The sequence below is a fragment of the Hemitrygon akajei genome, chromosome 11 (assembly GCF_048418815.1).
Source record: "Hemitrygon akajei chromosome 11, sHemAka1.3, whole genome shotgun sequence".
NCBI lineage: Eukaryota > Metazoa > Chordata > Chondrichthyes > Myliobatiformes > Dasyatidae > Hemitrygon > Hemitrygon akajei.
The window spans coordinates 168866278-168893869 of NC_133134.1; the positions used below are offsets into that span (position 1 = coordinate 168866278).

The 27592-nt window shown below is 51.1% G+C and overlaps 1 protein-coding gene across 2 annotated transcripts in view; it reads right to left on the reverse strand.

The window, feature by feature from the left end:
- LOC140736277 (neurocalcin-delta-like) overlaps positions 1-25526 on the reverse strand; it is an 81545-nt gene extending 56019 nt beyond the window's left edge. For both annotated transcript variants that reach the window (XM_073062231.1, XM_073062228.1), the window contains exon 1: positions 25275-25526. The gene's annotated coding sequence lies outside the window, so the exon portion shown is untranslated. The remainder of the gene's footprint in view (positions 1-25274) is intronic.
- Positions 25527-27592: the final 2066 nt, after the last annotated feature.

Sequence of the window (27592 nt, forward strand, 5' to 3'; positions counted from 1 at the left end):
GACACACCTGTTCCGTGAGTTTGTGGGGAGTTGGTTGTCTCGGGGATCAGTACTGGGACACACCTGTCCCGTGAGTTTGTGGGGAGTTGTGTGTTTCGGGGATCAGTACTGGGACACACCTGTCCCGTGAGTTTGTGGGGAGTTGGTTGTCTCGGGGATCAGTACTGGGACACACCTGTTCCATGAGTTTGTGGTGAGTTGTGTGTTTTGGGGATCAGTACTGGGACACACCTGTCCCGTGAGTTTGTGGGGAGTTGGTTGTCTCGGGGATCAGTACTGGGACACACCTGTCCCGTGAGTTTGTGGGGAGTTGGTTGTCTCGGGGATCAGTACTGGGACACACCTGTCCCGTGAGTTTGTGGGGAGTTGGTTGTCTCGGGGATCAGTACTGGGACACACCTGTCCAGTGAGTTTGTGGGGAGTGTGTGTTTTGGGGATCAGTACTGGGACACACCTGTCCCGTGAGTTTGTGGGGAGTTGTGTGTCTCGGGGATCAGTACTGGGACACACCTGTTCCGTGAGTTTGTGGGGAGTTGTGTGTTTTGGGGATCAGTACTGGGACACACCTGTCCCGTGGGTTTGTGGGGAGTTGGTTGTCTCGGGGATCAGTACTGGGACACACCTGTCCCGTGAGTTTGTGGAGAGTTGGTTGTCTCGGGGATCAGTACTGGGACACACCTGTCCCGTGAGTTTGTGGGGAGTTGTGTGTTTTGGGGATCAGTACTGGGACACACCTGTCCCGTGAGTTTGTGGGGAGTTGGTTGTCTCGGGGATCAGTACTGGGACACACCTGTCCCGTGAGTTTGTGGGGAGTTGATTGTCTCGGGGATCAGTACTGGGACACACCTGTCCCGTGAGTTTGTGGGGAGTTGGTTGTCTCGGGGATCAGTACTGAGACACACCTGTCCCGTGAGTTTGTGGGGAGTTGTGTGTTTTGGGGATCAGTACGGGGACACACCTGTCCTGTGAGTTTGTGGGGAGTTGGTTGTCTCGGGGATCAGTACTGGGACACACCTGTTCCATGAGTTTGTGGGGAGTTGTGTGTTTTGGGGATCAGTTCTGGGACACACCTGTTCCATGAGTTTGTGGGGAGTTGTGTGTTTTGGGGATCAGTACTGGGACACACCTGTCCCGTGAGTTTGTGGGGAGTTGGTTGTCTCGGGGATCAGTACTGGGACACACCTGTCCAGTGAGTTTGTGGGGAGTTGTGTGTTTTGGGGATCAGTACTGGGACACACCTGTCCCGTGAGTTTGTGGGGAGTTGTGTGTCTCGGGGATCAGTACTGGGACACACCTGTCCCGTGAGTTTGTGGGGAGTTGTGTGTTTTGGGGATCAGTACTGGGACACACCTGTCCCGTGAGTTTGTGGGGAGTTGTGTGTCTCGGGGATCAGTACTGGGACACACCTGTCCTGTGAGTTTGTGGGGAGATGGTTGTCTCGGGGATCAGTACTGGGACACACCTGTCCAGTGAGTTTGTGGGGAGTTGTGTGTTTTGGGGATCAGTACTGGGACACACCTGTCCCGTGAGTTTGTGGGGAGTTGGTTGTCTCGGGGATCAGTACTGGGACACACCTGTCCCGTGTGTTTGTGGGGAGTTGGTTGGCTCGGGGATCAGTACTGGGACACACCTGTCCCGTGAGTTTGTGGGGAGTTGGTTGTCTCGGGGATCAGTACTGGGACACACCTGTCCTGTGAGTTTGTGGGGAGTTGGTTGTCTCGGGGATCAGTACTGGGACACACCTGTCCCGTGAGTTTGTGGGGAGTTGTGTGTTTTGGGGATCAGTACTGGGACACACCTGTCCAGTGAGTTTGTGGGGAGTTGGTTGTCTCGGGGATCAGTACTGGGACACACCTGTCCCGTGAGTTTGTGGGGAGTTGTGTGTTTTGGGGATCAGTACTGGGACACACCTGTCCCGTGTGTTTGTGGGGAGTTGGTTGTCTCGGGGATCAGTACTGGGACACACCTGTCCCGTGAGTTTGTGGGGAGTTGGTTGTCTCGGGGATCAGTACTGGGACACACCTGTCCTGTGAGTTTGTGGGGAGTTGTGTGTTTTGGGGATCATTACTGGGACACACCTGTCCCGTGAGTTTGTGGGGAGTTGGTTTTCTCGGGGATCAGTACTGGGACACACCTGTCACGTGAGTTTGTGGGGAGTTGGTTGTCTCGGGGATCAGTACTGGGACACACCTGTCCTGTGAGTTTGTGGGGAGTTGGTTGTCTCGGGGATCAGTACTGGGACACACCTGTCCCGTGAGTTTGTGGGGAGTTGGTTGTCTCGGGGATCAGTACTGGGACACACCTGTCCAGTGAGTTTGTGGGGAGTTGAGTGTTTTGGGGATCAGTACTGGGACACACCTGTCCAGTGAGTTTGTGGGGAGTTGTGTGTTTTGGGGATCAGTACTGGGACACACCTGTCCCGTGAGTTTGTGGGGTGTTGGTTGTCTCGGGGATCAGTACTGGGACACACCTGTCCAGTGAGTTTGTGGGGAGTTGTGTGTTTTGGGGATCAGTACTGGGACACACCTATCCCGTGAGTTTGTGGGGAGTTGATTGTCTCGGGGATCAGTACTGGGACACACCTGTCCCATGAGTTTGTGGGGAGTTGGTTGTCTCGGGGATCAGTACTGGGACACACCTGTACCATGAGTTTGTGGGGAGTTGGTTGTCTCGGGGATCAGTACTGGGACACACCTGTTCCGTGAGTTTCTGGGGAGTTGGTTGTCTCCGGGATCAGTACTGGGACACACCTGTTCCGTGAGTTTGTGGGGAGTTGGTTGTCTCGGGGATCAGTACTGGGACACACCTGTCCCGTGAGTTTGTGGGGAGTTGTGTGTTTTGGGGATCAGTACTGGGACACACCTGTTCCATGAGTTTGTGGGGAGTTGTGTGTTTTGGGGATCAGTACTGGGACACACCTGTTCCGTGAGTTTGTGGGGAGTTGGTTGTGTCGGGGATCAGTACTGGGACACACCTGTCCTGTGAGTTTGTGGGGAGTTGTGTGTCTCGGGGATCAGTACTGGGACACACCTGTTCCGTCAGTTTGTGGGGAGTTGGTTGTCTCCGGGATCAGTACTGGGACACACCTGTTCCGTGAGTTTGTGGGGAGTTGGTTGTCTCGGGGATCAGTACTGGGACACACCTGTCCCGTGAGTTTGTGGGGAGTTGTGTGTTTTGGGTATCAGTACTGGGACACACCTGTCCCGTGAGTTTGTGGGGAGTTGGTTGTCTCGGGGATCAGTACTGGGACACACCTGTCCCGTGAGTTTGTGGGGAGTTGTGTGTTTTGGGGATCAGTACTGGGACACACCTGTCCTGTGAGTTTGTGGGGAGTTGTGTGTCTCGGGGATCAGTACCGGGACACACCTGTCCAGTGAGTTTGTGGGGAGTTGTGTGTTTTGGGGATCAGTACTGGGACACACCTGTCCCGTGAGTTTGTGGGGAGTTGTGTGTCTCGGGGATCAGTACTGGGACACACCTGTCCCGTGAGATTGTGGGGAGTTGGTTGTCTCGGGGATCAGTACCGGGACACACCTGTCCCGTGAGTTTGTGGGGAGTTGGTTGTCTCGGGGATCAGTACCGGGACACACCTGTCCCGTGAGTTTGTGGGGAGTTGGTTGTCTCGGGGATCAGTACCGGGACACACCTGTCCCGTGAGTTTGTGGGGAGTTGGTTGTCTCTGGGATCAGTACTGAGACACACCTGTCCAGTGAGTTTGTGGGGAGTTGTGTGTTTTGGGGATCAGTACTGGGACACACCTGTTCCATGAGTTTGTGGGGAGTTGTGTGTTTTGGGGATCAGTACTGGGACACACCTGTCCCGTGAGTTTGTGGGGAGTTGGTTGTCTCTGGGATCAGTACTGAGACACACCTGTCCAGTGAGTTTGTGGGGAGTTGGTTGTCTCTGGGATCAGTACTGGGACACACCTGTTCCATGAGTTTGTGGGGAGTTGGTTGTCTCGGGGATCAGTACTGGGACACACCTGTCCTGTGAGTTTGTGGGGAGTTGTGTGTCTCGGGGATCAGTACCGGGACACACCTGTCCAGTGAGTTTGTGGGGAGTTGTGTGTTTTGGGGATCAGTACTGGGACACACCTGTCCCGTGAGTTTGTGGGGAGTTGGTTGTCTCGGGGATCAGTACTGGGACACACCTGTCCTGTGAGTTTGTGGGGAGTTGGTTGTCTCGGGGATCAGTACTGGGACACACCTGTCCCGTGAGTTTGTGGGGAGTTGGTTGTCTCGGGGATCAGTACTGGGACACACCTGTCCCGTGAGTTTGTGGGGAGTTGTGTGTTTTGGGGATCAGTACTGGGACACACCTGTCCCGTGAGTTTGTGGGGAGTTGGTTGTCTCGGGGATCAGTACTGGGACACACCTGTTCCGTGCGTTTGTGGGGAGTTGGTTGTCTATGGGATCAGTACTGGGACACACCTGTCCCGTGAGTTTGTGGGGAGTTGGTTGTCTCGGGGATCAGTACTGGGACACACCTGTCCAGTGAGTTTGTGGGGAGTTGTGTGTTTTGGGGATCAGTACTGGGACACACCTGTCCTGTGAGTTTGTGGGGAGTTGGTTGTCTCGGGGATCAGTACTGGGACACACCTGTCCTGTGAGTTTGTGGGGAGTTGTGTGTCTCGGGGATCAGTACTGTGACACACCTGTCCAGTGAGTTTGTGGGGAGTTGTGTGTTTTGGGGATCAGTACTGGGACACACCTGTCCCGTGAGTTTGTGGGGAGTTGGTTGTCTCGGGGATCAGTACTGGGACACACCTGTCCCATGAGTTTGTGGGGAGTTGGTTGTCTCGGGGATCAGTACTGGGACACACCTGTCCCGTGAGTTTGTGGGGAGTTGGTTGTCTCTGGGATCAGTACTGGGACACACCTGTTCCGTGAGTTTGTGGGGAGTTGGTTGCTTCGGGGATCAGTACTGGGACACACCTGTTCCGTGAGTTTGTGGGGAGTTGGTTGTCTCGGGGATCAGTACTGGGACACACCTGTCCAGTGAGTTTGTGGGGAGTTGTGTGTTTTGGGGATCAGTACTGGGACACACCTGTCCCGTGAGTTTGTGGGGAGTTGGTTGTCTCGGGGATCAGTACTGGGACACACCTGTCCAGTGAGTTTGTGGGGAGTTGTGTGTTTTGGGGATCAGTACTGGGACACACCTATCCCGTGAGTTTGTGGGGAGTTGATTGTCTCGGGGATCAGTACTGGGACACACCTGTCCCATGAGTTTGTGGGGAGTTGGTTGTCTCGGGGATCAGTACTGGGACACACCTGTACCATGAGTTTGTGGGGAGTTGGTTGTCTCGGGGATCAGTACTGGGACACACCTGTTCCGTGAGTTTGTGTGGAGTTGGTTGTCTCCGGGATCAGTACTGGGACACACCTGTTCCGTGAGTTTGTGGGGAGTTGGTTGTCTCGGGGATCAGTACTGGGACACACCTGTCCCGTGAGTTTGTGGGGAGTTGTGTGTTTTGGGGATCAGTACTGGGACACACCTGTTCCATGAGTTTGTGGGGAGTTGTGTGATTTGGGGATCAGTACTGGGACACACCTGTTCCGTGAGTTTGTGGGGAGTTGGTTGTCTCGGGGATCAGTACTGGGACACACCTGTCCTGTGAGTTTGTGGGGAGTTGTGTGTCTCGGGGATCAGTACTGGGACACACCTGTTCCGTGAGTTTGTGGGGAGTTGGTTGTCTCCGGGATCAGTACTGGGACACACCTGTCCCGTGAGTTTGTGGGGAGTTGGTTGTCTCGGGGATCAGTACTGGGACACACCTGTCCTGTGAGTTTGTGGGGAGTTGGTTGTCTCGGGGATCAGTACTGGGACACACCTGTCCCGTGAGTTTGTGGGGAGTTGTGTGTCTCGGGGATCAGTACTGTGACACACCTGTCCAGTGAGTTTGTGGGGAGTTGTGTGTTTTGGGGATCAGTACTGGGACACACCTGTCCCGTGAGTTTGTGGGGAGTTGGTTTTCTCGGGGATCAGTACTGGGACACACCTGTCCCGTGAGTTTGTGGGGAGTTGGTTGTCTCGGGGATCAGTACTGGGACACACCTGTCCTGTGAGTTTGTGGGGAGTTGGTTGTCTCGGGGATCAGTACTGGGACACACCTGTCCCGTGAGTTTGTGGGGAGTTGGTTGTCTCGGGGATCAGTACTGGGACACACCTGTCCAGTGAGTTTGTGGGGAGTTGTGTGTTTTGGGGATCAGTACTGGGACACACCTGTCCCGTGAGTTTGTGGGGAGTTGTGTGTTTTGGGGATCAGTACTGGGACACACCTGTCCTGTGAGTTTGTGGGGAGTTGGTTGTCTCGGGGATCAGTACTGGGACACACCTGTCCTGTGAGTTTGTGGGGAGTTGTGTGTCTCGGGGATCAGTACTGGGACACACCTGTCCCTTGAGTTTGTGGGGAGTTGGATGTCTCGGGGATCAGTACTGGGACACACCTGTCCCGTGAGTTTGTGGGGAGTTGATTGTCTCGGGGATCAGTACTGGGACACACCTGTCCCATGAGTTTGTGGGGAGTTGGTTGTCTCGGGGATCAGTACTGGGACACACCTGTCCCATGAGTTTGTGGGGAGTTGGTTGTCTCGGGGATCAGTACTGGGACACACCTGTTCCGTGAGTTTGTGGGGAGTTGGTTGTCTCGGGGATCAGTACTGGGACACACCTGTTCCGTGAGTTTGTGGGGAGTTGGTTGTCTCGGGGATCAGTACTGGGACACACCTGTCCCGTGAGTTTGTGGGGAGTTGTGTGTTTTGGGGATCAGTACTGGGACACACCTGTTCCATGAGTTTGTGGGGAGTTGTGTGTTTTGGGGATCAGTACTGGGACTCACCTGTCCCGTGAGTTTGTGGGGAGTTGGTTGTCTCGGGGATCAGTACTGGGACACACCTGTCCCGTGAGTTTGTGGGGAGTTGTGTGTTTTGGGGATCAGTACTGGGACACACCTGTTCCATGAGTTTGTGGGGAGTTGGTTGACTCGGGGATCAGTACTGGGACACACCTGTCCTGTGAGTTTGTGAGGAGTTGTGTGTCTCGGTGATCAGTACTGGGACACACCTGTCCAGTGAGTTTGTGGGGAGTTGTGTGTTTTGGGGATCAGTACTGGGACACACCTGTCCCGTGAGTTTGTGGGGAGTTGTGTGTCTCGGGGATCAGTACTGGGACACCCCTGTCCCGTGAGTTTGTGGGGAGTTGGTTGTCTCGGGGATCAGTACCGGGACACACCTGTCCTGTGAGTTTGTGGGGAGTTGGTTGTCTCGGGGATCAGTACTGGGACACACCTGTCCCGTGTGTTTGTGGGGAGTTGGTTGTCTCGGGGATCAGTACTGGGACACACCTGTCCCGTGAGTTTGTGGGGAGTTGGTTGTCTCGGGGATCAGTACTGGGACACACCTGTCCCGTGAGTTTGTGGGGAGTTGGTTGTCTCGGGGATCAGTACTGGGACACACCTGTCCTGTGAGTTTGTGGGGAGTTGTGTGTTTTGGGGATCAGTACTGGGACACACCTCTCCCGTGAGTTTGTGGGGAGTTGGTTGTCTCGGGGATCAGTACTGGGACACACCTGTCCTGTGAGTTTGTGGGGAGTTGTTTGTCTCGGGGATCAGTACTGGGACACACCTGTCCCGTGAGTTTGTGGGGAGTTGGTTGTCTCGGGGATCAGTACTGGGACACACCTGTCCCGTGAGTTTGTGGGGAGTTGGTTGTCTCGGGGATCAGTACTGGGACACACCTGTCCCGTGAGTTTGTGGGGAGTTGTGTGTTTTGGGGATCAGTACTGGGACACACCTGTCCCGTGAGTTTGTGGGGAGTTGGTTGTCTCGGGGATCAGTACTGGGACACACCTGTTCCGTGAGTTTGTGGGGAGTTGGTTGTCTCGGGGATCAGTACTGGGACACACCTGTCCCGTGAGTTTGTGGGGAGTTGGTTGTCTCGGGGATCAGTACTGGGACACACCTGTCCTGTGAGTTTGTGGGGAGTTGGTTGTCTCGGGGATCAGTACTGGGACACACCTGTCCCGTGAGTTTGTGGGGAGTTGGTTGTCTCGGGGATCAGTACTGGGACACACCTGTCCAGTGAGTTTGTGGGGAGTTGTATGTTTTGGGGATCAGTACTGGGACACACCTGTCCCGTGAGTTTGTGGGGAGTTGTGTGTTTTGGGGATCAGTACTGGGACACACCTGTCCTGTGAGTTTGTGGGGAGTTGGTTGTCTCGGGGATCAGTACTGGGACACACCTGTCCTGTGAGTTTGTGGGGAGTTGTGTGTCTCGGGGATCAGTACTGTGACACACCTGTCCAGTGAGTTTGTGGGGAGTTGTGTGTTTTGGGGATCAGTACTGGGACACACCTGTCCCGTGAGTTTGTGGGGAGTTGGTTGTCTCGGGGATCAGTACTGGGACACACCTGTCCCGTGAGTTTGTGGGGAGTTGGTTGTCTCTGGCATCAGTACTGGGACACACCTGTTCCGTGAGTTTGTGGGGAGTTGGTTGTCTCGGGGATCAGTACTGGGACACACCTGTTCCGTGAGTTTGTGGGGAGTTTGTTGTCTCGGGGATCAGTACTGGGACACACCTGTCCAGTGAGTTTGTGGGGAGTTGTGTGTTTTGGGGATCAGTACTGGGACACACCTGTCCCGTGAGTTTGTGGGGAGTTGGTTGTCTCGGGGATCAGTACTGGGACACACCTGTCCAGTGAGTTTGTGGGGAGTTGTGTGTTTTGGGGATCAGTACTGGGACACACCTATCCCGTGAGTTTGTGGGGAGTTGATTGTCTCGGGGATCAGTACTGGGACACACCTGTCCCATGAGTTTGTGGGGAGTTGGTTGTCTCGGGGATCAGTACTGGGACACACCTGTACCATGAGTTTGTGGGGAGTTGGTTGTCTCGGGGATCAGTACTGGGACACACCTGTTCCGTGAGTTTGTGGGGAGTTGGTTGTCTCCGGGATCAGTACTGGGACACACCTGTTCCGTGAGTTTGTGGGGAGTTGGTTGTCTCGGGGATCAGTACTGGGACACACCTGTCCCGTGAGTTTGTGGGGAGTTGTGTGTTTTGGGGATCAGTACTGGGACACACCTGTTCCATGAGTTTGTGGGGAGTTGTGTGTTTTGGGGATCAGTACTGGGACACACCTGTTCCGTGAGTTTGTGGGGAGTTGGTTGTCTCGGGGATCAGTACTGGGACACACCTGTCCTGTGAGTTTGTGGGGAGTTGTGTGTCTCGGGGATCAGTACTGGGACACACCTGTTCCGTGAGTTTGTGGGGAGTTGGTTGTCTCGGGGATCAGTACTGGGACACACCTGTCCCGTGAGTTTGTGGGGAATTGTGTGTTTTGGGTATCAGTACTGGGACACACCTGTCCCGTGAGTTTGTGGGGAGTTGGTTGTCTCGGGGATCAGTACTGGGACACACCTGTCCCGTGAGTTTGTGGGGAGTTGTGTGTTTTGGGGATCAGTACTGGGACACACCTGTCCTGTGAGTTTGTGGGGAGTTGTGTGTCTCGGGGATCAGTACCGGGACACACCTGTCCAGTGAGTTTGTGGGGAGTTGGTTGTCTCTGGGATCAGTACTGGGACACACCTGTTCCATGAGTTTGTGGGGAGTTGTGTGTTTTGGGGATCAGTACTGGGACACACCTGTTCCATGAGTTTGTGGGGAGTTGGTTGTCTCGGGGATCAGTACTGGGACACACCTGTCCTGTGAGTTTGTGGGGAGTTGTGTGTCTCGGGGATCAGTACCGGGACACACCTGTCCAGTGAGTTTGTGGGGAGTTGTGTGTTTTGGGGATCAGTACTGGGACACACCTGTCCCGTGAGTTTGTGGGGAGTTGGTTGTCTCGGGGATCAGTACTGGGACACACCTGTCCCGTGAGTTTGTGGGGAGTTGGTTGTCTCGGGGATCAGTACTGGGACACACCTGTCCCGTGAGTTTGTGGGGAGTTGGTTGTCTCGGGGATCAGTACTGGGACACACCTGTCCCGTGAGTTTGTGGGGAGTTGTGTGTTTTGGGGATCAGTACTGGGACACACCTGTCCCGTGAGTTTGTGGGGAGTTGGTTGTCTCGGGGATCAGTACTGGGACACACCTGTTCCGTGCGTTTGTGGGGAGTTGGTTGTCTATGGGATCAGTACTGGGACACACCTGTCCCGTGAGTTTGTGGGGAGTTGGTTGTCTCGGGGATCAGTACTGGGACACACCTGTCCTGTGAGTTTGTGGGGAGTTGGTTGTCTCGGGGATCAGTACTGGGACACACCTGTCCCGTGAGTTTGTGGGGAGTTGGTTGTCTCGGGGATCAGTACTGGGACACACCTGTCCAGTGAGTTTGTGGGGAGTTGTGTGTTTTGGGGATCAGTACTGGGACACACCTGTCCCGTGAGTTTGTGGGGAGTTGTGTGTTTTGGGGATCAGTACTGGGACACACCTGTCCTGTGAGTTTGTGGGGAGTTGGTTGTCTCGGGGATCAGTACTGGGACACACCTGTCCTGTGAGTTTGTGGGGAGTTGTGTGTCTCGGGGATCAGTACTGTGAGACACCTGTCCAGTGAGTTTGTGGGGAGTTGTGTGTTTTGGGGATCAGTACTGGGACACACCTGTCCCGTGAGTTTGTGGGGAGTTGGTTGTCTCGGGGATCAGTACTGGGACACACCTGTCCCATGAGTTTGTGGGGAGTTGGTTGTCTCGGGGATCAGTACTGGGACACACCTGTCCCGTGAGTTTGTGGGGAGTTGGTTGTCTCTGGGATCAGTACTGGGACACACCTGTTCCGTGAGTTTGTGGGGAGTTGGTTGTCTCGGGGATCAGTACTGGGACACACCTGTTCCGTGAGTTTGTGGGGAGTTGGTTGTCTCGGGGATCAGTACTGGGACACACCTGTCCAGTGAGTTTGTGGGGAGTTGTGTGTTTTGGGGATCAGTACTGGGACACACCTGTCCCGTGAGTTTGTGGGGAGTTGGTTGTCTCGGGGATCAGTACTGGGACACACCTGTCCAGTGAGTTTGTGGGGAGTTGTGTGTTTTGGGGATCAGTACTGGGACACACCTATCCCGTGAGTTTGTGGGGAGTTGATTGTCTCGGGGATCAGTACTGGGACACACCTGTCCCATGAGTTTGTGGGGAGTTGGTTGTCTCGGGGATCAGTACTGGGACACACCTGTACCATGAGTTTGTGGGGAGTTGGTTGTCTCGGGGATCAGTACTGGGACACACCTGTTCCGTGAGTTTGTGGGGAGTTGGTTGTCTCCGGGATCAGTACTGGGACACACCTGTTCCGTGAGTTTGTGGGGAGTTGGTTGTCTCGGGGATCAGTACTGGGACACACCTGTCCCGTGAGTTTGTGGGGAGTTGTGTGTTTTGGGGATCAGTACTGGGACACACCTGTTCCATGAGTTTGTGGGGAGTTGTGTGATTTGGGGATCAGTACTGGGACACACCTGTTCCGTGAGTTTGTGGGGAGTTGGTTGTCTCGGGGATCAGTACTGGGACACACCTGTCCTGTGAGTTTGTGGGGAGTTGTGTGTCTTGGGGATCAGTACTGGCACACACCTGTTCCGTGAGTTTGTGGGGAGTTGGTTGTCTCCGGGATCAGTACTGGGACACACCTGTTCCGTGAGTTTGTGGGGAGTTGGTTGTCTCGGGGATCAGTACTGGGACACACCTGTCCCGTGAGTTTGTGGGGAGTTGTGTGTTTTGGGTATCAGTACTGGGACACACCTGTCCCGTGAGTTTGTGGGGAGTTGGTTGTCTCGGGGATCAGTACTGGGACACACCTGTCCCGTGAGTTTGTGGGGAGTTGTGTGTTTTGGGGATCAGTACTGGGACACACCTGTCCTGTGAGTTTGTGGGGAGTTGTGTGTCTCGGGGATCAGTACCGGGACACACCTGTCCAGTGAGTTTGTGGGGAGTTGTGTGTTTTGGGGATCAGTACTGGGACACACCTGTCCCGTGAGTTTGTGGGGAGTTGTGTGTCTCGGGGATCAGTACTGGGACACACCTGTCCCGTGAGTTTGTGGGGAGTTGGTTGTCTCGGGGATCAGTACCGGGACATACCTGTCCTGTGAGTTTGTGGGGAGTTGGTTGTCTCGGGGATCAGTACCGGGACACACCTGTCCCGTGAGTTTGTGGGGAGTTGGTTGTCTCGGGGATCAGTACCGGGACACACCTGTCCCGTGAGTTTGTGGGGAGTTGGTTGTCTCGGGGATCAGTACCGGGACACACCTGTCCCGTGAGTTTGTGGGGAGTTGGTTGTCTCGGGGATCAGTACCGGGACACACCTGTCCCGTGAGTTTGTGGGGAGTTGGTTGTCTCTGGGATCAGTACTGAGACACACCTGTCCAGTGAGTTTGTGGGGAGTTGTGTGTTTTGGGGATCAGTACTGGGACACACCTGTTCCATGAGTTTGTGGGGAGTTGTGTGTTTTGGGGATCAGTACTGGGACACACCTGTCCCGTGAGTTTGTGGGGAGTTGGTTGTCTCTGGGATCAGTACTGAGACACACCTGTCCAGTGAGTTTGTGGGGAGTTGGTTGTCTCTGGGATCAGTACTGGGACACACCTGTTCCATGAGTTTGTGGGGAGTTGTGTGTTTTGGGGATCAGTACTGGGACACACCTGTCCAGTGAGTTTGTGGGGAGTTGGTTGTCTCGGGGATCAGTACTGGGACACACCTGTCCCATGAGTTTGTGGGGAGTTGGTTGTCTCGGGGATCAGTACTGGGACACACCTGTCCCGTGAGTTTGTGGGGAGTTGGTTGTCTCTGGGATCAGTACTGGGACACACCTGTTCCGTGAGTTTGTGGGGAGTTGGTTGTCTCGGGGATCAGTACTGGGACACACCTGTTCCGTGAGTTTGTGGGGAGTTGGTTGTCTCGGGGATCAGTACTGGGACACACCTGTCCAGTGAGTTTGTGGGGAGTTGTGTGTTTTGGGGATCAGTACTGGGACACACCTGTCCCGTGAGTTTGTGGGGAGTTGGTTGTCTCGGGGATCAGTACTGGGACACACCTGTCCAGTGAGTTTGTGGGGAGTTGTGTGTTTTGGGGATCAGTACTGGGACACACCTATCCCGTGAGTTTGTGGGGAGTTGATTGTCTCGGGGATCAGTACTGGGACACACCTGTCCCATGAGTTTGTGGGGAGTTGGTTGTCTCGGGGATCAGTACTGGGACACACCTGTACCATGAGTTTGTGGGGAGTTGGTTGTCTCGGGGATCAGTACTGGGACACACCTGTTCCGTGAGTTTGTGGGGAGTTGGTTGTCTCCGGGATCAGTACTGGGACACACCTGTTCCGTGAGTTTGTGGGGAGTTGGTTGTCTCGGGGATCAGTACTGGGACACACCTGTCCCGTGAGTTTGTGGGGAGTTGTGTGTTTTGGGGATCAGTACTGGGACACACCTGTTCCATGAGTTTGTGGGGAGTTGTGTGTTTTGGGGATCAGTACTGGGACACACCTGTTCCGTGAGTTTGTGGGGAGTTGGTTGTCTCGGGGATCAGTACTGGGACACACCTGTCCTGTGAGTTTGTGGGGAGTTGTGTGTCTCGGGGATCAGTACTGGGACACACCTGTTCCGTGAGTTTGTGGGGAGTTGGTTGTCTCCGGGATCAGTACTGGGACACACCTGTTCCGTGAGTTTGTGGGGAGTTGGTTGTCTGGGGGATCAGTACTGGGACACACCTGTCCCGTGAGTTTGTGGGGAGTTGGTTGTCTCGGGGATCAGTACTGGGACACACCTGTCCCGTGAGTTTGTGGGGAGTTGTGTGTTTTGGGGATCAGTACTGGGACACACCTGTCCTGTGAGTTTGTGGGGAGTTGGTTGTCTCGGGGATCAGTACTGGGACACACCTGTCCCGTGAGTTTGTGGGGAGTTGGTTGTCTCTGGGATCAGTACTGAGACACACCTGTCCAGTGAGTTTGTGGGGAGTTGTGTGTTTTGGGGATCAGTACTGGGACACACCTGTTCCATGAGTTTGTGGGGAGTTGTGTGTTTTGGGGATCAGTACTGGGACACACCTGTCCCGTGAGTTTGTGGGGAGTTGGTTGTCTCTGGGATCAGTACTGAGACACACCTGTCCAGTGAGTTTGTGGGGAGTTGGTTGTTTCTGGGATCAGTACTGGGACACACCTGTTCCATGAGTTTGTGGGGAGTTGTGTGTTTTGGGGATCAGTACTGGGACACACCTGTTCCATGAGTTTGTGGGGAGTTGGTTGTCTCGGGGATCAGTACTGGGACACACCTGTCCTGTGAGTTTGTGGGGAGTTGTGTGTCTCGGGGATCAATACCGGGACACACCTGTCCAGTGAGTTTGTGGGGAGTTGTGTGTTTTGGGGATCAGTACTGGGACACACCTGTCCCGTGAGTTTGTGGGGAGTTGTGTGTCTCGGGGATCAGTACTGGGACACACCTGTCCCGTGAGTTTGTGGGGAGTTGGTTGTCTCGGGGATCAGTACCGGGACACACTTGTCCTGTGAGTTTGTGGGGAGTTGGTTGTCTCGGGGATCAGTACCGGGACACACCTGTCCCGTGAGTTTGTGGGGAGTTGGTTGTCTCGGGGATCAGTACTGGGACACACCTGTCCCGTGAGTTTGTGGGGAGTTGGTTGTCTCTGGGATCAGTACTGAGACACACCTGTCCAGTGAGTTTGTGGGGAGTTGTGTGTTTTGGGGATCAGTACTGGGACACACCTGTTCCATGAGTTTGTGGGGAGTTGGTTGTCTCGGGGATCAGTACTGGGACACACCTGTCCCGTGAGTTTGTGGGGAGTTGTGTGTTTTGGGGATCAGTACTGGGACATACCTGTCCAGTGAGTTTGTGGGGAGTTGGTTGTCTCGGGGATCAGTACTGGGACACACCTGTCCCGTGAGTTTGTGGGGAGTTGGTTGTCTCGGGGATCAGTACTGGGACACACCTGTCCTGTGAGTTTGTGGGGAGTTGGTTGTCTCGGGGATCAGTACCGGGACACACCTGTCCTGTGAGTTTGTGGGGAGTTGGTTGTCTCGGGGATCAGTACCGGGACACACCTGTCCTGTGAGTTTGTGGGGAGTTGGTTGTCTCGGGGATCAGTACTGGGACACATGTGTTCCGTGAGTTTGTGGGGAGTTGGTTGTCTCGGGGATCAGTACTGGGACACACCTGTCCCGTGAGTTTGTGGGGAGTTGGTTGTCTCGGGGATCAGTACCGGGACACACCTGTCCTGTGAGTTTGTGGGGAGTTGGTTGTCTCGGGGATCAGTACCGGGACACACCTGTCCCGTGAGTTTGTGGGGAGTTGGTTGTCTCGGGGATCAGTACTGGGACACACCTGTCCCGTGAGTTTGTGGGGAGTTGGTTGTCTCTGGGATCAGTACTGAGACACACCTGTCCAGTGAGTTTGTGGGGAGTTGTGTGTTTTGGGGATCAGTACTGGGACACACCTGTTCCATGAGTTTGTGGGGAGTTGGTTGTCTCGGGGATCAGTACTGGGACACACCTGTCCCGTGAGTTTGTGGGGAGTTGTGTGTTTTGGGGATCAGTACTGGGACATACCTGTCCAGTGAGTTTGTGGGGAGTTGGTTGTCTCGGGGATCAGTACTGGGACACACCTGTCCCGTGAGTTTGTGGGGAGTTGGTTGTCTCGGGGATCAGTACTGGGACACACCTGTCCTGTGAGTTTGTGGGGAGTTGGTTGTCTCGGGGATCAGTACCGGGACACACCTGTCCTGTGAGTTTGTGGGGAGTTGGTTGTCTCGGGGATCAGTACCGGGACACACCTGTGCTGTGAGTTTGTGGGGAGTTGGTTGTCTCGGGGATCAGTACTGGGACACATGTGTTCCGTGAGTTTGTGGGGAGTTGGTTGTCTCGGGGATCAGTACTGGGACACACCTGTCCCGTGAGTTTGTGGGGAGTTGGTTGTCTCGGGGATCAGTACTGGGACACACCTGTTCCGTGAGTTTGTGGGGAGTTGTGTGTTTTGGGGATCAGTACTGGGACACACCTGTCCAGTGAGTTTGTGGGGAGTTGGTTGTCTCGGGGATCAGTACTGGGACACACCTGTTCCGTGAGTTTGTGGGGAGTTGTGTGTTTTGGGGATCAGTACTGGGACACACCTGTCCAGTGAGTTTGTGGGGAGTTGGTTGTCTCGGGGATCAGTACCGGGACACACCTGTCCCGTGGGGAGTTGGTTGACTCGGGGATCAGTACTGGGACACACCTGTCCCGTGAGTTTGTGGGGAGTTGGTTGTCTCGGGGATCAGTTCTGGGACACACCTGTCCCGTGAGTTTGTGGGGAGTTGGTTGTCTCGGGGATCAGTACTGGGACACACCTGTCCCGTGAGTTTCTGGGGAGTTGTGTGTTTTGGGGATCAGTACTGGGACCACACCTGTCCAGTGAGTTTGTGGGGAGTTGGTTGTCTCGGGGTTCAGTACTGGGACACATCTGTCCCGTGAGTTTGTGGGGAGTTGTGTGTTTTGGGGATCAGTACTGGGACCACACCTGTTCTGTGAGACTGTGGGGAGTTGTGTGTTTTGGGGATCAGTACTGGGACACACCTGTCCCATGAGTCTGTGAGGATTTGGGTGCCTCGTGGATCAGTACTGGGACACACCTGTCCTGTGAGTTTGTGGGGAGTTGTGTGTTTTGGGGATCAGTACTGGGACACACCTCTCCCGTGAGTTTGTGGGGAGTTGGTTGTCTCGGGGATCAGTACTGGGACACACCTGTCCCGTGAGTTTGTGGGGAGTTGGTTGTCTCGGGGAGCAGTACTGGGACCACACCTGTTCCGTTGAATACACTAATTGCTGCGCATGGTGGCACTTGCAGATCTTGCCGAATTCAACAACAAGGCGCAAAAATGTGTCGAGTTCTGGCTAGGCCATGTATAGACTGTCCGTGGACACAATAAGAAGAAGATCTATTCTGTGAGTCTGTGAGGAGTCGTGTGTTTCTGGGATCAGTACCGGGACCACACCTGTTCCGTGAGACTCTGAGGAGTCGTGTGTTTCTGGGACCACACCTGGTTCATCATGGTTCGGATGAGGTGTCATTTGTGATATACAGATTTGTTAACAATATGAAGCTCGTTACCAGTGTGGATTGAGAGGGGGATAAAGATGAAATGTGACTCTGTCAGTGGCTCTCCTTCAAAGTTCAAAGTAAATTTTTATCAAAGTGCACATCAGTCACCATATACTCCCCTGAGATTCTTTTCTTGCGGGTATAGACTGTAAATACTGAGAAAGACAATAGAATCCGTGAAAAATTGCACGGAAGATGGACAAACAGGCAGTGTGCAGGAGGCAACCAACTGTGCAAATACAAAATGAAAAAAACCCCAAAATAATAATAAATAAGCAATAAATATCAGTGGATTTGAATGAATACATCATATTTGTTGTGGATTTTATTAAAAGAGTTGGAGATGTGTTTGTTCCTATGAAATCATTCAGCATCTTCTCCAACCAGGAGCCCTGGATGAAGCATGAGACTGGCAATGTGCCGGGAGTCTGGTCAGAGGCATTCAAGTCTGGTGACCGAGGAAGTTACAGAAGGTTCAGGTACGATCTCATGGGTCACGTGGTAACTCTAGATGAAACTTGAATCGATGAAGACTGCTTGATAGTTGTGGCAGGAATTGAATCCCATCACCTCTTTTCAAGTTAAATCAAACAACCCTGACATCAACAGGGCTTCTCTTCCAGATGACTTCAATGCCTTGTACACTTGCTTTGACTGTCAAACAAAGAGGAACCATCACGAGCTCCCACAGCCCCCGATGACCCTGTGATTTCAGTCTCTGCGGCTGACGTGCGAGCAGCCTTTAGGAGGTTGAACCCACGAAAAGCATTCGGTCCAGATGGGGTACCTGGCCAAGTACTAAAGACATGAGCCGACCAACTGGCTGGAGTGTTCACTGAGATCTTTCACTTCGGCAGTCTTACAAACTCACTTGCTTATACCAGTGCCGAAGAAGAACACGGTAACCTGTCTCAGCCGGTAGCACGGACATCCACAGCGATGAAATGCTCTGAGAGGCAGGTGCTGAAGCATATCAGCTCCTGTCTGAATGACAACTTGGATCCACTCCAATTCGCATACTAAAGCAACAAGATGCCATCTCGTCAGCAAGACCAAGGAGTTGATTATTGATTTCAGGGGAGGAAATCAGAGGTCCAGGAGCCAATCCTCGTCAGAGGATCAGAAGTAGAGATGGCCAGCAACTTAAACATTCCTTGGTGCTATTACTGCAGAGGATCTGTCCTGGGTCTGGCAGGCAAGTACAATTATGAAGAAAGCACAGTAGCACCTCTACCTCCTTAAGAATTTGCGAAGATACAGCATGACATTTAAAACTTTGACAAACTTCTATAGATGTGTAGTACATTGACTGGCTGCATCATGGCCTGGATGGAAACACCAAAGCCCTTGAACATAAACCCTACAAAAAGAAGTGGATACGGCCCTGTCCATCAAGGGTAAAGCCCTCCCCACCACTGAGCACATCTACATGAAACATTGTCACACCGGGGGATAATTTACTTTGTGGAATCTTACAAGAAAGCATTCAAAAATGCCTCTTAACTGAAGCACAACTTGAATTTTAAATAGCAGTTGAAACAGCTGTATCGATGGAAACAGCAGGCAGACACAATTGAGTTGTAGTCCAGAATAAAAGCGAGTGTGAACAAAATTGCAATGACTGACTGACTGAACAAACGGTGTTACCGTTGTGACAGGCACTCACATACACCAGACCAATGCAGGTTTAAAGGTGAAACTTGCAGAAAATGCACCAAAATAGGATGCATACAAAGAGCATGTCAGGCAGAGAAAAATAATTGGACTGCGCAGGGAAGAGAAAAAGATAAAAAGTCAAGTTGCAGTTTCAAAGAGAGCACTATTCTGCACGCTGTTGCTGAAAAATCTGATAATGATGAGAGGGACACAGGACTGAGTAGCCTTGAGATTTATAATGTGAAAACCAACAATAGACCAGCAATATGACCAGACATGAATGGCAAATTAATTGAAATGGAATTGGACACTGGCTTGGCTGTTTCAGTCATTTAACATGAAGAGTTTGAACGGCATTTCAAAAATACTGAACTGAAACCTGCAGATGTCCAACTAAGAACTTACACGGAAGAAAAGTTAACTCCTGTGGGAATTACATTCACAACTGTGAAATACAGCAACCAAAACCACACTGGGTTTGTCTTTGGTAAAAACAGGAACGCCAGCATCGTGGGGTTGCATTTGCTGAGGCAACTACAACTTGATTGGAGACCCATCCATCATTTGCATGCCACATCCTCTGCAATAGTCAACTGAAAGCAAATTATGAAAGGTACTAGATGATGCCACAGCTGTCTCCATGCCGTACACCATGAACCGTTGCCCAACAAATGACAAACTGGTGTTGGTGCCAGCCTCTGGTTGGAAAGCATATTGGACCAAGGAAGGACCATGTTCCTCAGAGGAATCGTGAAAGTGATGACAGCAGTGGTCTGACTGCAACAGTTTTTGCAAACAACATTTCTGAGATGCGAAAACAGAGATTCATCAGATGATGTTGTGGATGAGGAAACTAAAAGGAGAGATCACATCGTAAAGGGAAAAATAGAAGGATTAATAAGAGAATACTCTAGTGAACTAAATGCACCTTCCCAAGATCAAGATGCACAACTAGAAAAATGAAAAAGGAAGATGAGAAAAAGACAAGAAGTTGAAAAGGAGAGAAGAGATAGAAGGAATGAATGTGAGCGAGACCGTGATAGGGATTGTGGGAGAAACAAGGATAAGGAAAGGGACTACGACCAAGAAAGGGATCAAGAGTGAAAGAAGCTGGGATTGGGAGAGAAGCCAAAATAGATCCAGAGAGAAAAGCCAAGACAAGTTATCAGAACGACTTCCTGCAGTCTCTGAGTCAACTCCCACAACCACCATGGAAGAGGCCTCAGAAGCTGATGTTGTTTCACAGCCATGTCTCACCTGCCAAGCAGAGTGAACTCCCTTTCAGGAAAGACATTATCCCACAAGAGTAAGAAATCCTCCACAGCGATTAAATCTTCAGGCCTGAATGAGATCATTTAAAATTTACTATGCTGTGGATTTGTATAGAGTAGTTATATAGTATACTGTGTATATAGTGGAGATGCATTCTCTATTGAGTTGGAGTTTGTAGCCAAGCAAGGAGGAGTTTTGTGTATTTAACAAATCAGCAATATTTGAGTAATATTATAAATATACTGTTTGATTTGTTTAAAAAATTCATTACAAGTTATATGTAAAAGTGCGTAAATGACAGCAAGCCATCGCGCCAGCATGTGACACGTGTGCGCCTCACTATAAGTAAACACAAAGTTAGACTCACATTCTGGACTCTCCATCTTTTACTTTTAATTAGCTTAATGTTTTGGGTTACAACATGCAACAATAACAGTTCCTGCAGCTGGTAGTGCGGGTCCTGAGGCTGTTGTACCTCCCTCCAGATGGCAGCAGTGAGAAGAGAGCAGGAGATTTTGGAGGTTTGGTAAGTCACCAAAGACTCCAGCAAACTGCTACAGATGCAGCGTAGAGAGCACATGATTGGTTCCATTGGCTCCAATGCACAGGATCACAAGAGGCTGTCCCCGCCATTGAGGACATCTTCAACAGGCAGGGCCTCAAGAAAGCAGCATCTACACTAAGGACCCTCGCCATCTGGGACATGCCCTCTTCTTAATACTACCATCGGGGAGGAGGTACAGGAGTTTGAAGACCCTGCACATCAAATTTCTGAAAGATCCATGAACCCATGGGCTCTACCTCATCATTCCTTCCTTGCACTATTTATTATTTTGAATCAGTTGGCAAGGTGGAGGGATGTCAGTATGTAAGGCACTCCTTCCCTCCGCTAGCCTGTAGCTCACCCTTGGCGAGGTGTAGCACCTGTTCAGCCCCCGATCATGGTCGTGTGAAGCCATGGGAGCAGGTGGTGGATGGTTGTATGAGCAGCCGGTGCAGATCACAAGTCCTGGTTATGTGACCACTGACACCAGGCTGACAATCTCTGAAGGGTATTGATAATGACGGGCGCCACCCGTCCTGTAAAGACACTGCCCAGAAGAATCTGTCAAGAACAATTATAGTCATGGAAAGACCATAATTGCCCACGTCATATGACATGGCACATAACAAAAGAACAATTATTTTGTAATTTATTGTAATTTTTAAACTTTGCACTGTACTGCTACTGCAAAAGAACAAATTTGATGTTATATAATTAATCTAATTCTGAACAGGTGAGGACGTGGCAGATATGTCAAAAGGAAGAATGAACTGTCATTGACTTTGGTGGAAAAACAGAAAAGGGAAGTATTTTCTAAGTAGTAACACACCCATAATGTTGGAGGAACAGTCCACATTTTGGGTGGCCTGACGAAGGGTCTCAGCCCGAAACAATGGCGGTTTATTCCCTTTTAAAGATGCTACCTGAACTGCTGAGATGCTCCAGCATTTTGTGTGTGTTTATTACTAAAGTACATATATGTATATTGCACCATGTACAACCCTGAGATTCATCTCCTTGCAGGCATACTCAGTAAGTCTACTAGCCATAAGAGATTCACTGAAAGATGGTACCAACAGGGCATACAACCAGACCGCAAAAGACGACAAACTGCAAATCCAAAAAGAAAGAAATTTATTAATAATAATAAGTAAATAAGATATAAAGAACATGGGATGAAGAGTCCTTGAAGGTGAGCTCATAGTTTGTGGGAACAGTTCAGTGACGGATGAGTGAAGCATGTGCAGAATCTCTTGTGTCTATATTTTCTAAATGGTGAACGTCTGAAGGTGTTGGTGTTCAGAGGGACCTGGGTGCCAGTGTATGAGTCACACAGGTAGAGCACTCAGGCAGAGAAACTAGTTATTGCAAGAGGATTTGAGGAGCTTTACATGGGGTCCTGCTGAGACACCGAGCATATTGTGCACAGGTCTGGTCTCTCCATCTAAGGACGGACAGATTGACAGTACAGGTTGTAAAGCAAGAATGATCCCTGTTATAGGACATGTCAAGTCGGGAAGGATTATCCCTGCATTCCCTCCCTAGAGTATAACGGATGGTAGATTGTATTTGGAAAACTGCCTTTTCCAAAAGCTTCGTTCTGCAAAGCATTACAGGGCTATTAAAACAAAAACTTCACACCATCTTAAAAGTTTCTTCCCCGCAGTTAGCCTGATCAACCATTCTAGTTAGCCCCCCCTTACCATTACCCCAGTCACTACACTGTAAACACCTGATACTCTTTATAATGCATTGTAAATACATGCAGCTGTTAATGTCAGGAAGGCGACGGTATTTCAAATAACCAGTGGTGAGCAGACGAGCATCTCTGAACGTACAACACATTGGGCCTTGAAGTGGGTGGGCCGCAGCAGCAGAAAACCTTGAACACACAGTCAGTGGCCATTTTATTTGGTGCAGGAGGCATCTAATAGAGTTACCACTGAGTGTATTTCATTAAGAGTTTGATGTGATTTGGTATGTCACCACAGGCTAACAAGTTTCTACAGATGTTCTGTGGAGAGCATTCTGACAGGTTGCCTCTGCACAGGGTTGGTCAAAGCAGCAGAGGATTGTAAGCTCAGCTACGTTCCATCATAGGCACTCGCCTCCCAACATCCAGGGCATTTTCAAAAGGCGATGCTTCAAGAAGACATCATCCATTATAAAGGACCCTCACCATCCAGTAAAGCCATTGCTACCGTCAGAGAGGAGGTACAGGAGCTTGAAAACCCACATTCAACGTTTTAGGAACAGCTTCTTCTTCTCCACCATCAGATTTCTTAATGGACAATGAACCCAAGAACATGATCTCACTATCTTTGCTTTGCTTATTTTGTTATTATATTATTTCTTGGGTCGGAGGATGGAGAAACATCTCTACCAAAGGAGGTGTAAGGTGCTCCTTCCCTCTGCTAGCCCGCAGGTCACCCTTCAACAAGGTGTAGGACCTGCTTAGCACCTGATCAGGGTCACGTGAAGCCATGGGAGCAGGTGGTGGATGGACGTACGAGCAGCCGGTGCAGATCACAAGTCCTGGTTATGTGACCACTGACACCAGACAGACAGTCTCTGAAGAGTATTGACAATGACTGGGGTCACCCGTCTTGTAAAGACACTGCCCAGAAGGAGGCAATGGCAAACCACTTCCGTAGAAAAATTTGCTGAGAACAATCATGGTTGAAACCATGATTGCCCACGCCATACGACATGGCATGTAATGATGAAAATGATTGCATATTGTTAATGTAAATTTTTGTAATATTTTATGTATTGCTCTGTACAGCAGATGTGAAACTTTACATTTCGTAACATATGTCAGTGATATGAAACCTTGTGCTCTTTCCTCGAGCAGATGAGTATGTGCAGTTCAGGGAGTTTCTCTTCTCCTTACGCACACGAGGAAGACAGCTGTGCTTGGTCTGGTGGACACAGTTCAGTAGTTCATGCAAACCAGCCTCCCCCCATGGACTCCATCTCTATTTCTCACTGTCTCTGCAAAGCACCGAAGTAATCAAAGACCCACCCACCCTGGACGCTCTCCCTCCCACCTCCCCAAATCAGACAGAAGGTGGACAACCACAAGGGATTCTGCCAGTTGCTGGAAATCCAGAGCAACAGACAGAAAGCACTGGAGGAACTCGGCAGGTCAGGCACAGAAGATTAAAAAACCTGACGAGGCTCAAATGCTCCTACTCACTGTTGTAGGACCATCGAACAGTCTCCCAGTACAAGATGGACTCTTGACCTCATACTCCACCTCATTATGACTTTGTACCTCATTGTCTACCTCCACTGCACTTTCTCTGTATCACTTTATTGCTTTCCCTTGTACTCCCTCAACGTGACGAACTGATCTGTATCGACAGCGTTTGTCGCAGTTTATGTGACAATAATAAACCGATTTTCATCATTATTTCCTAACTAGCAGTTACCATTTTTTGCTTTATGAACTGCGTGGAGCTGTTCTCGCACACAATACAATCCTTACCCCTGAAGTGGCTGATTCTACCCAGGCTAATGTCACATCAGTCTGGAATATGTCTGGAGGTACAGCCTCTGAGTTAGCTCGAGTTAACAAGGCATTGGTCAGAGTGCATTTGGAATACTGTGTCTAAGGAAGGATGTGCTGGCCTTGGGGAGGATCTAGATGAGGTTCACAAGAACAATCCCAGGAATGAAAAGCTTATCGTACGAGGAGCATTTGATGTCTCTGGACCTGTATGCGAAAGGCGAGGAGGGATTTCCTTGAAACCAAACCGGATGCTGAAAGAATGGACACGGAGAGGATGTTTCCAACAGTGGGGGAGTCTAGGATCCGAAGGCACAGCCTCCCAATTAAGGGACGTCCCTTTCGAACAGAGATGAGGAGGAATTTCTTTAGCTAGAGGTGGTGAATCTGTGGAATTTGTTGCATCAATCCTGTGGAAGGATCTTGGCCCCAAACGCTGACTGTTTATTCCCCTCAATAGAAGCTGCCTGACCTGCTGAGTTCCTCCAGCATTTTGTGTGCGTTGCTCTGGATTTCCAGCATCTGCAGAATCTCTTGTGTTTACCACTGTCCGTATGAGTCTGGTGTCAATCTCAATTACTACCAATCACTACACTTATGAAGATTGTATAAAGCACTAATACAAGCACTAATACTCACCGTAAACACTAACAGGATAGTGGCAGGTTTATAAACTGCTCACTTTTTCGCACACTCAGACTGATTGCAGCTCTGTTTTTTTATCTCACAGACCTGCACTGATGATGTTGTCACCTTGACTTTTAAAACTTATTGATTCACCCACCCGGTCTTACTAGTTGACCGTAAATGCCCTTCGTTTTCTGACACTTTCACAGATTTTTTTTACAAACACACCAATTTTGCACATTTGGTTTAGGCTCAGATACTTAACCACCACCCCTCCCCCCCTCCCACTTCCTCTTCCAGTGGCTGGTTCTGATTTTGTGCCACAATCACTATCATTCACACTCTCACTTGTGCACCTACACACTGAGTGGTACACTCGCCAGTTCAGGCAGCATCCGTGAGGGAAGAGAGAGGCAGAAGGAATGTTTCAGACCAGTGACCTTTATTCTTCAGGCTGGATTTGCACGCTCACTCATGTTCACAATTTTGCACAATGATTTTCTCACACTACACTGACTGGTTTCCCTCACACTCTTTCCCTGCACTGATTTTCACACAAGCGTATTCACAAACACACACACACACTCACTCACTTACACACAAATGCTCTGAACTCACCCTGCAGCCGATTCGTAACCACGCCGCCGGCCAGCTTCACAACGGTGCTTTTCTTACACACTCCCTTGCACACTCGAACACCGATCCGGGTCCCGTTCGCGTTCGTCCCGGAGTGCGGCGACGGAGGGGCGCTGGGACCCGGAGCCCGCCACCGGCGCCACTCGGATGGCCACAGCCGAACCACGGCGTCCCGGAGCCGGGCGGAGCTGAAGCGACGGCCGGTCTCCCGCAGCCGGCCCGAGAGCGGAGGAGCGGCGGCGGCGGCGGCGGAGGAAGAGGAAGTGAGAGGCGGCTGCAGTACTGCGCTGGGACGGCGGGGGCACGGCGCTTCACACTCACTGCGGTACTCACACTCACACTGCGACACACTCACTGTGACGCCAGACACTGAACACACTGATACCGGGCAAACTCACTAACACTGACTCTCTCACACACAATGGGCAAACTCACTAACGCTGTGACACACACACACAGACAATGAGCAAACTCACCAACACTGGTGCACACACACACAATGAGCAAACTCACCAACACTGGTGCACACACACACAATGAGCAAACTCACCTTCTCTCTCTCTCCCCCCTCCCTCTCCCTCTCTCCCCCTCTCCCTCTCCCTCTCTCTCACACACAATGAGCAAACTCACCAACGCTCTCTCTCACACACACACACACACAATGAGCAAACTCACCAACACTGGTGCACACACACGGAAATGAGCAAACTCACCATCTCTCTCTCTCTCTCTCTCTCCCCCCCCCTCCCTCTCTCCCCCTCTCCCTCTCCCTCTCTCACACACACAATGAGCAAACTCACCATCTCTCTCTCTCTCTCTCTCCCCCCCCCTCTCTCCCCCCCTCCCTCTCCCTCTCTCCCTCTCCCTCTCTCTCACACACAATGGGCAAACTCACCAACGCTCTCTCTCTCTCACTCACTCACACACACAATGAGCAAACTCACCAACACTGGTGCACACACACACAAACACACACAATGAGCAAACTCACCAACTCTCTCTCTCTCTCTCTCTCTCTCTCTCTCTGTCTCTCTCTCTCTCACTCACTCACACACACACAATGAGCAAACTCACTCACACTATGACACATAGTATGGGCGGTAAGGTAAGTTGATGGAGAAGTTCCCGAAAGATAGATAGATACTTTATTCATCCCCATGGGGAAATTCAACATTTTTTTCCAATGTCCCATACACTTGTTTTAGCAAAACTAATTACATACAATACTTAACTCAGTAAAAATATGATATGCATCTAAATCACTCTCTCAAAAAGCATTAATAATAGCTTTTAAAAAGTTCTTAAGTAGTTTACTTAGATACATTAAATACAATCAACCCCGGCACTTTAACATATCTTACTCCTGGCGGTTGAATTGTAAAGCCTAATGGCATTGGGGAGTATTGACCTCTTCATCCTGTCTGAGGAGCATTGCATCGATAGCAACCTGTCGCTGAAACTGCTTCTCTGTCTCTGGATGGTGCTATGTAGAGGATGTTCAGGGTTTTCCATAATTGACCGTAGCCTACTCAGCGCCCTTCGCTCAGCTACCGATGTTATACTCTCCAGTACTTTGCCCACAACAGAGCCTGACTTCCTTACCAGCTTATTAAGACGTGAGGCGTCCCTCTTCTTAATGCTGCCTCCCCAACACGCCACCACAAAGAAGAGGGCGCTCTCCACAACTGATCTATAGATCATCTTCAGCATCTCACTACAGACATTGAATGACGCCAACCTTCTAAGGCAGGATTTATGAACATTTGGAGAGGTATAATATGATTAGGAATAGTCAGCATGGCTTTGTCAAGGGCAGGTCGTGCCTTACGAGCCTAATTGAATTTATTGAGGATGTGACTAAACACATTGATGAAGGTAGAGCAGTAGATGTAGTGTAAATGGATTTCAGCAAGACATTTGATAAGGGTACCCCATGCAAGGCTTATTGAGAAAGTAAGGGGGCATGGGATCCAAGGGGATCTTGTCTGTGGACCCAGAATTGGCTTGCCCACAGAAGGGTCATATTCTGCATGGAGGTCGGTCACCAATGGAGTGCCTCAGGGATCTGTTCTGGGATCCCTACTCTTGCTGATTTTTATTTATAAATGACCTGGATGAAGAAGTGGAGGGTTGGGTTAGTAAGTTTGCTGATGACACAAAGGTTGGGGGTGTTGTGGATAGTGTGGAGGGCTGTCAGAGGTTACAGCAGGACATTGATAGGATGCAAAACTGGGCTGAGAAGTGGCAGATGCAGTTCAACCCAGATAATTGTGAAGTGGTTCATTTTGGTAGGTCAAATA